At 41.9% G+C, this 17,925-nt stretch overlaps 1 pseudogene across 1 annotated transcript; it reads left to right on the top strand.

The window, feature by feature from the left end:
• The first annotated feature begins 8,548 nt into the window (after positions 1 to 8,548).
• Positions 8,549 to 15,441, top strand: LOC146362023 (cytochrome P450 2J5-like; annotated as a pseudogene). The gene is made up of 9 exons (XR_014799476.1): positions 8,549 to 8,793; positions 9,853 to 10,018; positions 10,103 to 10,255; positions 10,353 to 10,513; positions 10,643 to 10,823; positions 10,915 to 11,046; positions 12,535 to 12,722; positions 12,817 to 12,959; positions 13,065 to 15,441. The product of XR_014799476.1 is annotated as a cytochrome P450 2J5-like (transcript).
• The last annotated feature ends 2,484 nt before the right edge of the window (positions 15,442 to 17,925 follow it).

Genomic DNA, 17,925 nt, shown 5'->3' with positions numbered 1-17,925 from the left:
ATTTTAGAGCACACTGATGCAGTGTGCTGCAGTCTGCTCCTGTTCTGAAGGCTGAGGGAGTGGAACCAGCAGGTAATGGAGAAGGTCATGATGCTTTCTAGGAAGGCATAGTAAAAAGTCATCATGATGGGTGTGCTGACTCCAAAGGAGTTGAGTTTCCTGAGGTGTAGCTGTTGGTGGCACCTCCTAAGAATCTCCTCTGTGTTGGCAGAGAATTTCAGAATTTCAGATGGTTCCCAAGTATTTGTACTCCTCAACTACCTCCACTGGCTTCCCATGGATGGTGGTGGTGACTGAAGCAGCCAGATCCCTCTGCCTACTGGAGAAGGTCAAAAGCATCTCTTTGGTTTTGCTCGCATTCAGTTCATAATAAATAATAATAAGTAATCACATAATTGAGTCGCATAATATCTCATCACAGATTTCAATATAACACACCAGTTTTAGGGTAGACACTTTAGTCCTGAGTCAAAGGCTAATTATGTTGACCAGAATTTTTCAAAATAAAGACTGGCCTCGTCTGTCCATGAAGCCAGTTAGTTAAACTGCAGAAATGTCTTAAGGACATAAAGATCTCCCTCAGAATCTGCACATCACAGTGTGACTTTGTCAACATTCAGCTTTGTTACCTGAAATTACCAGAAAATCCCACTGAGTACCCCAGTGTTTTTCTGTTGCTCTCAGCATTACAAAAAAACCCAAAAACAACAAAAAAACATATACAGGGAGTGCAGAATTATTAGGCAAATGAGTATTTTGTCCACATCATCCTCTTCATGCATGTTGTCTTACTCCAAGCTGTATAGGCTCGAAAGCCTACTACCAATTAAGCATATTAGGTGATGTGCATCTCTGTAATGAGAAGGGGTGTGGTCTAATGACATCAACACCCTATATCAGGTGTGCATAATTATTAGGCAACGTCCTTTCCTTTGGCAAAATGGGTCAAAAGAAGGACTTGACAGGCTCAGAAAAGTCAAAAATAGTGAGATATCTTGCAGAGGGATGCAGCAGTCTCAAAATTGCAAAGCTTCTGAAGCGTGATCATCGAACAATCAAGCGTTTCATTCAAAATAGTCAACAGGGTCGCAAGAAGCGTGTGGAAAAACCAAGGTGCCAAATAACTGCCCATGAACTGAGAAAAGTCAAGCGTGCAGCTGCCAAAATGCCACTTGCCACCAGTTTGGCCATATTTCAGAGCTGCAACATCACTGGAGTGCCCAAAAGCACAAGGTGTGCAATACTCAGAGACATGGCCAAGGTAAGAAAGGCTGAAAGACTACCACCACTGAACAAGACACACAAGCTGAAACGTCAAGACTGGGCCAAGAAATATCTCAAGACTGGTTTTTCTAAGGTTTTATGGACTGATGAAATGAGAGTGAGTCTTGATGGGCCAGATGGATGGGCCCGTGGCTGGATTGGTAAAGGGCAGAGAGCTCCAGTCCGACTCAGACGCCAGCAAGGTGGAGGTGGAGTACTGGTTTGGGCTGGTATCATCAAAGATGAGCTTGTGGGGCCTTTTCGGGTTGAGGATGGAGTCAAGCTCAACTCCCAGTCCTACTGCCAGTTTCTGGAAGACACCTTCTTCAAGCAGTGGTACAGGAAGAAGTCTGCATCCTTCAAGAAAAACATGATTTTCATGCAGGACAATGCTCCATCACACGCGTCCAAGTACTCCACAGCGTGGCTGGCAAGAAAGGGTATAAAAGAAGAAAAACTAATGACATGGCCTCCTTGTTCACCTGATCTGAACCCCATTGAGAACCTGTGGTCCATCATCAAATGTGAGATTTACAAGGAGGGAAAACAGTACACCTCTCTGAACAGTGTCTGGGAGGCTGTGGTTGCTGCTGCACGCAATGTTGATGGTGAACAGATCAAAACACTGACAGAATCCATGGATGGCAGGCTTTTGAGTGTCCTTGCAAAGAAAGGTGGCTATATTGGTCGCTGATTTGTTTTTGTTTTGTCTTTGAATGTCAGAAATGTATATTTGTGAATGTGGAGATGTTATATTGGTGTCACTGGTAAAAATAAATAATTGAAATGGGTATATATTTGTTTTTTGTTAAGTTGCCTAATAATTATGCACAGTAATAGTCACCTGCACACACAGATATCCCCCTAAAATAGCTAAAACTAAAAACAAACTAAAAACTACTTCCAAAAACATTCAGCTTTGATATTAATGAGTTTTTTGGGTTCATTGAAAACATGGTTGTTGTTCAATAATAAAATTATTCCTCAAAAATACAACTTGCCTAATAATTCTGCACTCCCTGTATGAGGTGTGTGACAAAGTGGAGGAGCAGTTGCAATGGTCTCCATTTGTCCCATATGTGTTTACCTTTTTTGGCACATTGTACACATTATTCTGTTTCTATGTATTTGCTATGACTTGCTATTTGTCAAGTAACATTGCTTCACTCACTATGAAGCAAGAGCCAGCGAGGAATAGAGGAGGTTCTGTTGTGTGGGAGAATTTTGAGTTGATTTTTGTCAATCGGGTGGGTTTTCCAGCTTTGTGTTCTGGCCGTTTGCTTTTGTTTTGTGTGTTTATTTTATCTGAAAACGGGAAAAAGGTAAAATGTCAAAAATCTGCTTCCATAATATAAATATCATTAAATAACTTTAGAAAAACTTCCACTTGACTCTTTACATGTAATGTTGTAAAAATATATATTTTATTGTTTAATTAATCTGAAAATGTTAGTCTGCCAAATGTGCAGCAATTGAATTTATTTATTCTCTTTATCTGATAGTTTGTGGGGCCCAGATAGACTGTATAACTGCATCTCTACCAGTTTCTCTGCACTCCAGCCTCTTCTGTGCCATGTGAAGGGATTTCCCTTAAGGCAGGAGAAATTATCTCCACGAAAAGGAACAGGTTCGGCCATCGCACACTAGAACAAATTCTCTTCTTAAATAAAAATGAAAAAGGGCTACTTTAAATGCATCATGTTTTTAATTTGCAAGTTCATAAGCATTTTCCCTTTCCATTTCACAATCCATTCTACCCCCAGGTCAAAAATATGTCTGGGAAAATTTCCCTAATATAATATTATTTATAAATATACCCATCTAGCGGTTAATTGCATAAGTGCATGGAGGCAGGACCTCACAGCAGAAGCATACTCCATAATGTGTTGTACATTATCATATGTATATTATATGTAATGTGGTATTTTTCAATTATTGTATTTACCAACATCAAGAAGTCACAAGCAAAGAAAGACCACACCATGGTGCATGTTTAAACAAGGAGAGTTTACTGGTCAAAATTATTTATTAAACAAATAAACCACATTTTTTTTAACCACCAAAAAATACATGTTTAAAGCAACACAACGGAGGCCCAATAACAGACAGAATTCCACTCTGTAGAGTGGGCAATCATTATGAAGCAGTTGGTTTTATTTTGTGGATTCAAGCTGCTCTTCATATTTTTGGCCACCAGATGTCACCAGAGAGGACTGTGTTTAAAAGCTTCGAGTAATGAACCATTTTTCAATACAAGCTTCAGTGCTTCAGAAAGCTTCATTTGGCCATCACTAGTTCATACTTACTTTGTTTGTCTTTTCAGTCTTCATGAGGGTCAGGTGTGGGGAAATGCCCGCCTAGCATTTCCTCATTTTAAAGTCCTGATGATGTCACATATGACATCAGCAGGTCAAACCAAGTGGAGGGGTTTCTTTTTCCATAGAGATGATTCCTTTTGTTGGTGTTAAGGTTTAAAGGGACTTGTTGAATGTTTTTCCTTTCGTTAATACTGCCTTTTAGTTGTGTAAATGTGCATATTAGAAGTGTGTAGAGGTTTTGTGTTTTTAGATCATCTGTGTAGAGTTTTAGATCCCTCAGGTTGAGTGAGTGGTACAGGCTGGGCAATTGGAGGGAAATTGATGGCCCTATTTAAAGCCAGTCTCTACCAGATGCAGCAGAGAGGAGAGGTGAGCTGTTGAGTTTGTTAATTGAGTTGATTTGGGGGGGGGGGTTTTGTTAAGTTACATATTAAATGAAGTTCACTGTAAATAAATTGCTCACCTTGGAAACCTGAAATGTCTGCATAGTCTGCTTCCCTACCACCTTCCTTGGCGTTAGAGTCTGAGTACTTTACAAGGTGAATATGTAGAAAAACAAATAATTAAACTCAAAGACAATTTTCTTTATCTGTAAAAAAAAAAAAAAAAAAAAAAGGAAGAAAAAAGAAATTAGACTTTTGGAGTTTGGGCGGGGGTTGCAGTTCACATGTGAGTATAGCCTCTGAGCCTAGTTTAAATCCAACACTTAGTGTGCACATGAAAATGTCCTATAGTTGTTAGGTTGATTTTGATAATAGTTGTCATTGTTGTACTTAAATTTGTAAACCTTGCCTTAAACTGCATGTTTAGATATTCTTCTGTTCCTCCCCTACACATATGCTGGGGGGGGGGTAATTAGTTATAGTGGTTAACTGCAGACATTGCATGTAAGGTTCTGGGTGTCCTTATTTAGTGAGGATGTTTTACTTCCTCCTCTTTATGGCCTCCGTGTGCTTGTGTATGGTGAGACTGTTAAAAAGGGGTTGAGCCATATACAGGGTGAGGGGAGATGACCCTTTGTGATCAGCAGGAAATCACACAAAAACACTCACATACCGGTTAAGCTGTTCATCTTGCTTTCTTCATGGGTTATAAGCAGTGTTGGGACTAACGTGTTATTAAGTAACGCGTTACAGTAACTACGTTATTATTGTGGTAACGAGCACGGTAACTAGTTATTATGCCAAAATCAGGAACGCGTTACTCGTTACTGGGATTTAGATAGCCACCACACGAAGTAACGAATAACGAGCCTATCGCGGAGCTTCCACATTCAGTAACATTAGCAAGTGGATGAGGGAAAGTGGAGGCAAGAGGAGAGACCCGAAGCGGCCGCCCGTCCGAGTATCAGGTGAACTGAACTTCAGGTAAGAAGTTATGACCTGCAGTCTATCTGGGTCAGATATAAACCAAGTTTAGGTGGAGTTTATTTTCGTTATGCTGACTTTTTCGTACTGCGTGCTAGCTAGCATGACGGGGTTTCTATACAGCTGGGTGGTGCTATGTTACTGATGTTGAACTTTATTTTGTTCATAAGGTTAATTATTAGAGTTGCCAACCATCCCCTAAAAAACTGAATCGTCTCGTATTCAGAGAAAATATTACGCGTTTCGTATTGAGGTGAAAAGGAACACAGTTTGTCCCGGACTTCAGCTAGAATGAAAAAGACACAAAGCTGGAGTTATTCTGTGTCTTTGCTGCACAGCTGCCTCTTCTTCTGCCATTCTCTCCCCCTCCCTCTCCTGTTTCTACTTCAATCATGAAACTGATCAATGATCAGCTGATCGGCTTTTCTCTCTTGTTTGTTTATCGCCCACTTCGCGCCAGAAAGAAGAAACCAGCAGATGTCACCTTAAACAGCAGCAGCACGTTTGATCAGCTGTTGTTAGAATTTATTTAATATTACTTTCTAGTATCAGCTGATGTTTGCTGGAGCCACAGCTGTAAAAGCTGCTGGTCATGATATCGGTTTGGTTATCTGGTGAGAGGGAAACATGAAGGTGAAACCAGGAGATGTCCTTACTGAATCATCAGAGCTGAACAGGTGATGGAGAAACAGGTTTACCTTTTAGGTGACATGGATGAGTTGAAGGGAAGTTATGAACTGTTTCTGAGAGATAAATAACACCAGGATCCTTTTCTAAGTAGCTGACAGCTGGTAACTGTGCAGGGGCGGGTCTAGCAAAGTGTTGCCAGGGGGCCAGGTAGGGCATTAACAGGGAGAGGGGGGCACAAGGAAATACTTATTCTCATTTAAAATGTCTAGCTTTTAAAAAATAATTATCTGAGTCTTACAACAAACGATTGATAGATTGATACATATATACCATCAAGACAGTGTACATCACTGTCACAACAGTGTTTGTTTTCGGTCTCTAGTCAAAATGCCCGGGCCGATTTTTTTGTCCCAGTCCAGCCCTGTATGCAGCTTATCTGCAGTCTGGTGTTACCTACATCTTCCTATTCAGAAGGCAGAATTTCCGAGTTCTGAGTACAATCAAAAGCAAGCTAGAAGACTGGCAATCTTGCTGGGTATCCAGTTACGGAAGCAACACATTAACAAGAGAAGTCTAAAACCAGAGTTACTTTCCCTAGTAACTAGTTACTTTGAAAGTAACGAGTAACTTGAAGTAACTGAGTTACTTTTGATGGAAGTAACTAGTAATGTAACTAAGTTACTAATTTAAAATAACTTACCCAACACTGGTTATAAGCAATGTTCCCTCTAAGCTGCGTGTGTGCGCAATTGCGCACTGATGGCACAAAAAAAAGAATTCTGACCTAAATTGAAATTAAAGTAAATAGGTTAACAATTCCGTTTTGCAGTGTTAGTCAGTAAGTGACTGGCTGCTCCAGTATGGGATTAGAACGATGCCACCTTATCCTATAGTCCAGCCAATCACGTGATTCACATTCACGTATATGCGCAGCTAATCAACGTCGTTGACAGGCTATGACAGCGTCCTTATGTGCCCACACCGGTGTTTTAGCTAGCAAAGCGGCATGGATGATGTGGAGTGAAGCCACTATAATGACAACGTGTACAACCATTGGAGATGTGATCAGGACAGACGGAACAAATGATGGAAAAAGTGTGGACTTTATACCAGTTTTTAAATTGTGTTGATAGGCCACATAAAACCAGAGTTATGATAAAAAATGTATGCAATGTTTGGTTTTCTTCCTGAATACTATCGTTGTTTATATTTACTGCGGGAAGAAACGGTAAGAACAGCGTTTTATAAGGAAGATGCTCGAAAGCACTCTCCGCGTGTGAGCAATGAAAGCAAAACACCCCCACCCTTTCCTATTGGTCGAAAAATGTACCATGTCGACCAATCAAAACACGGCATTTAGTTGTTGCGATACAGGAGGAAGTTTTAGGAGTGACGGCGGTGGTTTGAGATGTGAGAGATTTGCGACGTTTAGAGCAAATCTTGTGTAGTTAGTGTGTAGTGTAGTCAATAGTTTTGTTGTGTGTGTCAGAACAATGAGGCGACTGCTGAATGTTACAGGTGTTACAGGAGTGATACATCTCCTGTTGTCAGGCTGTTGTTCTCCTTTATCTCATAGTGGACAGAAATTATTTTTTGGAGTGGCACAAATAATTTGTGTGCTGATTGTTCTGTAAATAGTTTGAAATGTTTATTTAAAAACAACGCCTTGGCTGCATTTTTAGGTAAACAGCTGCAAAAAACTTTGTTGTTTGCAAAACTCAGTTACTTTTTTGAAGAAGTAACTATATAATTAATTGCCCAACATTGGCCATTATATACTGTATTTTGCAGACAGAGTTACAGGACTCTCTCCCAGACCACAGACTCATACTCATAATACAAGTCAGAGCTTTATTTAAAAAAAAGAAAAGAAGTTGTGTTTTCAAAATTGGAGTTCAAGTTATTTTTACTTCCAACAGTGTTAACATACTACACAGGTCATGAACAAGATTTTTTTTTTTACATTTTCATTGTAAGTGGGCTAAAGCAGTTAATTAAAAGTAGTCTAACATAAATGTAAATGCTGTCATTTTATTATTTTAATAAACCATGTAACTTGGATGGATTTGATGCTGGCGTGACCACAGTGCACATGTCTGCTGTTGCTCACAGTGGTCCAAGGGACCACTCAGGGAGTTTGTGTGCTCGCTCAGACACATGAAAAATTAGAGGAAACATTGGTGATAAGTCTCTGAACTATCGGGCCTGCTGAAGCACAGACCCAACAATAGTAACTCATGCTTTTCAAATATGCAGGATTACTAAACAAACAACAAGATAAGCAACCTCATAAACCTATACAAGCTAAACAACATTCTAAGCCATCAGTTTATTGTTGCAGCAGCTGCTTCAACCCCAAAATTAACATCCAGAGAAAAACAATAGATGGCATTTACCTAGGTGGTATCAGTGACTGTTTTCAACAGCCATTGGGTGGTGCAAGAAACACTTTTACCACCACTTTATCACTAATCTGAGAAGAGCAGATAAAAAAGTTTCCCTCCTGCTCCTGCAAGTCAGAAATTGAGATCTGTACTGTAATCTGATCACAGATAAGGTTTTATGCAGGATCAGGACAAAGGGCACTCCTTATTTATTTTTGTGCATGAAAATTATGTGACCACATATTATATATATATTTGATATTTCTGCTGATAATGACAATATATCTTAGCTATATAGCAAAAGACACAGTAAAACTGATGATGATTCCTCTAAGGTCATCAGAAGTATATGAAACTAGATGACTTTTGTCACCACTGGACAGTATTTACACTTTGAGTAGATGTAAGTTCAAAAGCCTTGAATAAATTCATCCTGCAGAGCTAAGCAAATGGATTGTGTTTTGTAGCCCAGCTTGTTATGTAACCACTGTATCACAAGCACCTTTGAACAGACAAGTATTAGTACTGTGTGTCCTGAACTTTAGCATCAGATGAATATTTTATCAAGCATCATAAACCACTGGTTTCTGCCAGAAAGAATCACATCTCCAGATTGGAAACAATCAGCTGCAGCTGAATTTAACAATGTGGTTTTCCAACTTTTTGCTGAGCAACGAGGGAGTTTTACTCTCTGTGTTTTTGCTCCTTCTGATCATGTACCACCTCAGAAACAAGAATCCAAGAGATTTTCCACCGGGACCATTCGCTTTACCTTTTATTGGGAATTTCCAGATTGTGGGAAAGAAACACCCACATATTTATTTCAACGAGGTACTGGTTCATGCTTGTATAATATTAGGGGGGTTCTAAGTAAGGAGTGCAATTTAAAGTACTGCTTTGTTGTTTGCATGTATACTTGTGTGCTGGTGTGTCTGCATTGTCATCAGGATCAAAACTGAGATTTTGATTTTGTACTTGTACATGTTTTACTGCAGCAGAAACAACTCTAATAGATTATCAGAGCAACTAATTGCTGTACTATAGTTTGATATAGGATGTAAGTCTATGTCTTATATCTTTATCTATCTATCTGTATTATGCTATGTTGTTCAAATATGGTCAAACAAACAATTATATATGGAAAAACTGTGAATCCCAGCAGTTAGACAGATGTTGGGGGTCTGGTAAGGAAATGGGGACATTCACACAGGATGCCTGGCACGAGTGAAGACTCCACAAGTAGTGAGTTTTTTGTTCTTCTCCACTGTAAGCGGTAACAAGGGAGTGTGAGCTCTTTCTTTGGGAGGGAGACTAAAGGTATGAAAACAGCCTCTTGTTTCTGTAGAAAGTTGTTAAACCCAAGGCTGTCCTGGGTTCGGTAGAGACTCTGCCGGCCGTTTGTATCGCTATGGCTGCTCTCACCAAGCTTGGGTTTTTGTTCTTTTTGATTAGAGGATGTGCTACACTCACCGTTGGTCTGCAGGCTTTATTAAATGGAAAACTACGACATCAAGTTCAATCCACTTAAATTTCAATAGTGTAAAGTTTAGATTTAAGTGTAGAAGAAGACATGCACTAACTAATAGGTTAATTGGTAAATAAAAATTTCTCATAGTTGAAATGTGAATAGTTGGCTGTCTCTCTATGTTAGCCCTGTGACAGACTTGCAACCTGTCCATGACGTACTTAACCTCTCGATAGGCTCACGGGACCCTGACTTGGATAAGTGGAAGAAATTAGATGGACAGATTAAATATTGACTGATAGTCAATTTATCCGTGTAGATTTCTGGCCTATAATTACAGCAGTTCACTCTAATTTATTTCTCTAGTTTATGCATGTTGTAGTATATCCTTCATGTTTGTTGTGTTTTTGTTTGTTTGTTTATAGCTGGCTGAAATCTACGGGAATGTGTTCAGTTTCTGCTTCGGCGGGCATAAAATGGTAATCGTTTCTGGATACAAGATGGTAAAAGAGGCTCTGGTAACACAGGCTGACAACTTTGTGGATCGACCACACAGCCCCGCAAGCGACAGGTTTTATTCAGAAAACTTAGGTTTGGAAGTCTCTATGCGTTCATTCAGTGCTGAAATTATTCTTCATAGGTTGCTAAGTTCTCAATCTGCTTGTGTGTATTCAGATGGTCTGTTCATGAGCAACGGTGGAAAATGGAAGGCACAGAGACGCTTTGCTTTGTCTACATTATGAGACTTCGGCCTGGGGAAGAACCGCATGGAGCAGTGTATCTGTGAGGAGATCCAATACCTGCAGGAGGAGATAGAGCAGGAGAAAGGTGCTTTACATCAAGTGGAACATAAGCGCACAATCCTGTGCAAACAGTGGTAAAGCAAAGAATAATCTTTTTGTAACAATTGTCTTTCCTTCTTCAGGTAAACTTTTTAGACCCGCGAGCCTCTTCAAAAATACCGTGTCTAATATAGTTTGCCAGCTGGTGATGGGGAAAAGATTTGACTACAGTGACCACAACTTCCAGCTCATGCTGAAGAATCTGTCTGAGATCCTTCACCTGGAGGGCTCCATATGGGCTCAGGTATGTCAAAATAATTTTTTTCTTTTAGAAAAAGAATGAGAGACAGCACTGTGGCATGGGTGTTGGATTTCTTTTCTCTATCATCCTTTGAATAATGCTTCCTTTCATCAAATCTTTTATTCCGACAAGCTCTATGAAGCATTCTCCAGAGTGATGAAGCGTTTGCCAGGTCCTCATAACAAAATGTTCAGCAATTTTGACAAAGTCAAAGAGTTCATTGCTCAGGAGGCGAAAAGCCACAAGAAGGACCTGGATCACAACAATCCCCGAGACTACATCGACACTTTCCTCATCAAAATGGAGAATGTATGTGGACACTGCATTGCACAAACTGCACTCTACCAATAAGCCATTTATGTTGTGTCTAATGTGACTTTTTCATTTGTCTTCCAAACTCAAAGAATCTGACCTGGGCTTCACTGAGACCAACCTGTTTACGTGTTCTGCTGATCTTTTCCTGGCTGGAACAGAAACAACATCCACCACTTTGCTGTGGGCTCTGGTTTTCTTGATCAGACATCCTGATATCCAGGGTGGGTGACGTGCTGGGCTTCATATGAAAGGTTAAAATAGTCAGAACATAATGCTAACTGCTCTAACAGAATTTACGATACAGTGGTCCCTCGTTTATTGCGGAATTACGTTCTAAAAATAGCCCACGATAGGTGAAATCCGCAAAGTAGCCAGCTTTATTTTTTACAATTACTATAGATGTTTTAATGCTGTAAAACTCCTCACTACACACTTTATACACTTTTTTAAGATAGGTGTGAAAATGTTCATGCCTTTCTCTCTTGTTTAAACACTCTCAAAGTTCAAACCTTTGTAGAAAAATAAGTCCAGTATAATAAAAATGAAACCAAAGGCACCCGCAGATGCCTTCTTTGACAGTGCAAAACGTTTCATCAGCATTGGTGTGTTTGTTGGGGAGAAAACTTACAAACATACAGTACAGCGTTTGAGTCACACTGCTAGCGATCGAAGATTTATGTAAATTTGACAAGCTGAACACATTGTGTACTGTACAGGAGACATGGCATGAGATTGATTGACAGTGGTCTACAGCCAATCAGGACACAGAACACAATGCGCTGTAAAAAAACAAAAAACAAACAAAAAAAAGCATGCAAATTTGCACAAAAAAAATCCACAAAACAGGCCGCAAAAGGTGAACCGCGTTATAGCGAGGGACCACCTTAAATGCTAACATTAGCAAAAGCAGACCACGTATACAACTAATACAATGGTTTTTATTTGTGTTTAAAACTAATAGATAATTTTAATTCAAACCTGATAACTGTGTGAGAGAAATGTGTTGCCCAGAATCAATAAAGCCTATTATACAACTTTTCTGGAAAACGGTGTTATTGTTACTGAACATTTTAAAACTTATTATGTTAAAAAAAATTATGTTTTTACTTTTTCCTTTCCAGTCACCTTTCTCACTCACTATGTGTTAATAGAACTCTTTGCATTGACTCATACTTGTTATTAATCTCTGTCTCTCTTCCACAGCATGTCTTTATCCTGTTTTCCTTCTCTCACCCCAACTGCTCGCAGCAGATGGCCGCCCCTCCCTGAGCCTGGTTCTGCCAGAGGTTTCTTCCTGTTAAAAGGGAGTTTTTACTTCCCACTGTCGCCAAAGTGCTGCTCATAGGGGGTCATATGATTGTTGGGTTTTTCTCTGTATATATTATTGTATGATCTAGTGTACAATATAAAGTGCCTTGAGGCGACTGTTGTTGTCATTTGGCACTATATAAATAAAACTGAATTGAATTAAAAAGTGCCAAACTTGAATATTAAGTCATTAATGTAAATTTGTTAGTCATTGAGATAACAACTATTAAATAAAAAATACAAACAATCATCTTATGGGACTCAACATCTCCATAGAAATCTTAGACCAATGTTTTGAGCCACATTATGTGTGAATTGAAAGAAAAAACATACTTCAGTTTGGGAAAATATAAATATTTCTCCCACAGTTAAAGCTGACCTATTTTAATTCTCCTTCACAGAGAAAGTCCAGGCAGAGATAGACAACGTAATTGGACAGACATGCCAGCCTTCCATGGCTGACAGACCAAATCTGCCCTACACTGATGCCGTCATCCACGAGATTCAGAGGATGGGAAATATTGTTCCTCTCAATGGATTCAGAATTGCCGCCAAGGATACAATCCTGGATGGTTACCACATACCCAAGGTGCATACAGTATACACTTTAAGATTTACATGTTGGTTCTGTCAGGTGTTGTTGTTAAAGTGCATCTTGTTGTTTTCTTGTCTATTTTTTCTAGGGTACCAGTGTGTTGCCTGTACTCACCTCTGTGCTGTTTGACAAGACTGAGTGGGAGACTCCAGACACCTTTCAACCCAGGACACTTCCTGGATGCTGATGGGAAGTTTGTGAAGAGAGAAGCATTCCTACCTTTCTCTGCAGGTAAAACCCACAATGAGTGTTTTGTTTTAGCACAACCTGAACAAGAAAAAAAACATCATCCACAGGTTGTAAACCTGCACATGTATGTGTTTGTGAATTCTTCAGGGAAGCGTGTGTGTCTTGGTGAAAGCCTCGCCAAGATGGAGCTGTTCCTGTTTTTTGTCGGCTTGCTGCAGAAGTTCACTTTCTCTGTTCCTGATGTTCCTCATTTTCCATAAGGCCAGTGTGTAATAGACAAGACTAAGTGAGATAATTTTCATTAAGGCTGTATTTTTGGGGATTTTGTGGAAATAATGTTGATATTATTTTTCAGTTTCAGTCTTCATCTGCTGTGTAATTACTGCCTGTTAAACTGACCTGTTCATTTTTCACCTGTATTTTTGATGATTAATGTCAATCAAAAACTATTTAGAGGTTCTATTCAAAATGTATTTCAAGAAAAAAGAAAGTTTTAATTATTTTGTTTCTGTCAAGAACCGTAGTTCAAGCGCGCAAGCTGGACCCAGAAGCAAACACAATACGCAGAGATGCACGCAACTTTATTTCTGAACTAAGGGTGTCCCGGAATGGTCAAAGGAAAACAAAGGGACCGGAAGACAAACAACTCGGGAACGCCGTGATCAGGACCGTGGGATGGATCAGGGCTGGGCCGTGGGAACAGGAGGGAAGGGTGAGGGTCCGCGGGAGAGCTCCAGGGAGACAGAGGAGATGATAACCGGTGGTTTATCCAAACTCCAGGCAGGTAGGAGGACAGGCAGGTGTAGGCTCAAACACACCAAGTGATAACCGCTGAATGGTGACTAACGGACTGGCGTGGACTGGTGTGGGTTAAATAATCCTCCTGATGATCGCCTGGAATGGGATGCAGGTGTGGAGACGACAGCCACACCCGTAGGCGTGGGCATGCCATCTGCTCCTCAGACACCGGCCGTGGACCATGACAGTTTGTATTTGTAATGTTATGTGTATGAACGTTTGTGGTAATCACATGTGCTGACTGAGCGAATGAACCCTATTGTAAACTGAATTAGCGTCATTACAAACGTGGTTTAAATTTGATTTAGTGATAGTCGAGTGTGTTTATGCTTGTCTGTGTGGAGAGGAATGTTGGAATAGTGATGATGATGTCCGCTATCACTGTCAGTTGCCAGTAAACACTTCATCTGGCTGCTGAATCTTCACGTGACATATTACAAAGTCTGTATTATTAACTCAGTCATTAGGCACCACTCTTCTTATTTTACGGCGCTGTTGTTCAATCGGGGGACGCTCTCTGTTGAGGAGAAAAGCAAAAATTTGTTGCGGATACGGATTATACATTGTTTAAATGTCCCGGTAGTCGAAAAGGAGGCAGAGCTGTTGAGAAATGCTAAGAGCTAACTGGGCGCTAACCGTGTCATTCAAATATATTGAATGTCGCAATGTTGGCAAAGAGAGGAAGTGACGTAAGATTTGCGCATGCGGGGTACCGATCGGGTTTCCGGTACGGATCGGGTGTCCCAATTCAGGGGCTGTATCCCAATTCAGGGTCTGCAGCCTTAAAGTACGCAGCCTTAACGGTCCACAAGGGCCGCGTACTCAAAGACCGCTAAGGCCGGAAGTGCGAGGCTTGTGAAATGGGAAGGTCTAGCCTCCGTTGCGCTGCCAAGGTTGCCTAGCAACCATGATACTAACAGCTGGAAACGTTTCATACAGCATTGTTTGACAGAAATGAAGGAGAAAATCTTTTGTTCATTTGTTTGTTTGTTTCTACATGAGCTTTGATCATTCTCTGTAAGATTAAGGTCAGCTGTTGAACGGCGTATATTTTAAAGTAAAGGCTTTAAAACCAAATTAGTACAAACGTCACTAATGTCACATAACTTTGCCGACATGTGGCCAACAGTAATGTTTTAATGTTCTTCGTTATTAAACATTTGCACATAAATAAGTGACATAATATTCAGTACTTACTTAAAGTTTACTCTTCGGGCGCCCCTCATCCGCCGTTTTTTTTCGGCAAAATTATCCACACCCAACGCCGCGCTATGCATTCTGGGATATGTTGGGCCACGAAGTCTACACCGCCACATCCTTAAAATTCAGGGAAATGAAGGACGCATTTGAGGGCCGCATTTCGAGCAGCCTTCGAATTGGGACAGCCTTCGTCACGTCGCTGTGACGTAATCGACCTTAAAATGCGGCCTTTAAGGCTGCAGACCCTGAATTGGGATACAGCCAGGGTCTGCACGCTTGAAGTACGCGCACTACGCGTACTACGTACGGTGCGTACTATAAGTACGAGAAGTGCGGAAGTGAGAGGCTTGTGAAATGGGACGGTCTAGCCTTCGTTGCGCTGTTCAGGTTGCCTAGCAACCATGATACTAACTGCGAGAAACGTTACATACAGCATTGTTTGACATAAATGAAGGAGACAAAATGTTTTGCTGGTCATTCATTTTTGTCATGACATCACCCTGATTAGTTGAGTATCTGAGGCTGAGACCACAGGACTGTAAAACATGATTGTTGGGCTTCACTTCTGTGCTGAACAGTCATTGCAAGATTAGTGAGTAAATAACAATTAGTTAATGTTGTTCATGAGACTAAAGTCATCTCACTGTGGTAATGTAAATATAATATGGCCAATATTATAGTATTGTCAGATTATTATGAGATATATAAAAAAAAAAAACACCCATCTCGCCCCTGCGGGCGGTTTATCCTTCAAGCTCGGGTCCTCTACCAGAGGCCTGGGAGCTTGAGGGTCCTGCGCAGTATCTTAGCTGTTCCTAGGACTGCGCTCTTCTGGACAGAGATCTCCGATGTTGTTCCCAGGATCTGCTGGAGCCACTCGCCTAGCTTGGGAGTCACCGCACCTAGTGCTCCGATTACCACGGGGACCACCGTCACCTTCACCCTCCACATCCTCTCGAGCTCTTCTCTGAGCCCTTGGTATTTCTCCAGCTTCTCGTGTTCCTTCTTCCTGATATTGCTGTCATTCGGAACCGCTACATCGATCACTACGGCCGTCTTCTTCTGTTTGTCTACCACCACTATGTCCGGTTGGTTAGCCACCACCATTTTGTCCGTCTGTATCTGGAAGTCCCACAGGATCTTAGCTCGGTCATTCTCCACCACCCTTGGAGGCATCTCCCATTTTGACCTCGGGACTTCCAGGTTATACTCGGCACAGATGTTCCTGTACACTATGCCGGCCACTTGGTTATGGCGTTCCATGTATGCCTTGCCTGCTAGCATCTTGCACCCTGCTGTTATGTGCTGGATTGTCTCTGGAGCATCTTTACACAGCCTGCACCTGGGGTCTTGCCTGGTGTGATAGACCCCAGCCTCTATGGATCTTGTACTCAGAGCTTGTTCTTGTGCTGCCATGATTAGTGCCTCTGTGCTGTCTTTCAGTCCAGCTTTGTCCAGCCACTGGTAGGATTTCTGGATGTCAGCCACCTCCTCTATCTGCCGGTGGTACATACCGTGCAGGGCCCTGTCCTTCCATGATGGTTCCTCGTCTCCCTCCTCTTTCTTGGGTTTCTGCTGCCTGAGGTATTCACTGAGCACTCGGTCAGTTGGGGCCATCTTCCCAATGTATTCTTGGATGTTCGTTGTCTCATCCTGGACTGTGGTGCTGACACTCACCAGTCCCCGGCCCCCTTCCTTCCGCTTAGCGTACAGCCTCAGGGTGCTGGACTTGGGGTGAAACCCTCCATGCATGGTAAGGAGCTTTCTTGTCTTTATGTCAGTGGCTTCTATCTCCTCCTTTGGCCAGCCTATTACCCCAGCAGGGTACCTGATCACGGGCAGGGCGTAGGTGTTGATGGCCCGGATCTTGTTCTTACCGTTCAGCTGACTCCTCAGGACTTGCCTGACCCTCTGCAGGTACTTGGTGGTTGCAGCCTTTCTAGCGGCCTCTTCATGGTTCCCATTCGCCTGCGGGATCCCCAGGTACTTGTAACTGTCCTCTATGTCTGCAATGTTGCCTTCTGGTAGTTCAATCCCCTCAGTTCTGACTACCTTCCCTCTCTTCATTACCATTCGACTACACTTCTCCAGTCCGAACGACATTCCAATGTCATTGCTGTATAGCCTGGTAGTGTGGATCAGTGAATCGATGTCTCGTTCACTCTTGGCATACAGCTTGATGTCATCCATGTACAGGAGGTGGCTGACAACTGCTCCGTTCCGTAGTCGGTATCCGTAGCCAGTCTTGTTAATGATCTCACTGAGGGGGTTCAGGCCTATGCAGAACAGCAGTGGGGACAGAGCATCTCCTTGGTAGATCCCGCACTTGATGGTGACTTGTGCTATGGGCTTGGAGTTGGCCTCTAGTGTTGTACGCCACATCCCCATTGAGTTCCTGATGAAGGCTCTTAGGGTCCTGTTGATCTTGTACAATTCTAAGCATTCCAGGATCCAGCTGTGGGGCATTGAGTCATAGGCCTTCTTGTAATCAATCCAGGCAGTGCACAGGTTGGTCAGTCTGGTCTTGCAGTCTCGGCTGACTGTTCTGTCTACCAGTAGCTGGTGTTTTGCACCTCTGGTATTCTTGCCAATCCCTTTCTGTGCCCCACTCATGTATTGACCCATGTGCCTGTTCATCTTAGCCGATATGATGCCTGACAGGAGCTTCCATGTAGTACTGAGGCAGGTTATTGGTCGGTAGTTGGATGGGACCGGTCCCTTCTTGGGGTCCTTGGGGATCAGGACCGTTCGACCTTCGGTTAGCCATTCCGGGTGTCTCTCGTTAACTAGCAGCTGGTTCATTTGTGCTGCCAGACGCTCGTGGAGTGCAGTCAGCTTCTTCAGCCAGTAGGCGTGAACCATGTCGGGCCCTGGTGCTGTCCAACTCTTCATACTGGAGACCCTTTCTTGGATATCTGCCACTGTGATGGTTACTGGTCCCTGTTCAGGGAGGTCGCTATGGTCTGCCCTCAGATCCACTAGCCACTGAGCATTGCCGTTATGGGTTGCG

Source organism: Perissodus microlepis, chromosome 23, assembly GCF_051167445.1.
Source record: "Perissodus microlepis isolate ML-2025 ecotype Zambia chromosome 23, ASM5116744v1, whole genome shotgun sequence".
Lineage (NCBI taxonomy): Eukaryota > Metazoa > Chordata > Actinopteri > Cichliformes > Cichlidae > Perissodus > Perissodus microlepis.
This window is presented reverse-complemented; position numbering and strand designations above follow the sequence as displayed.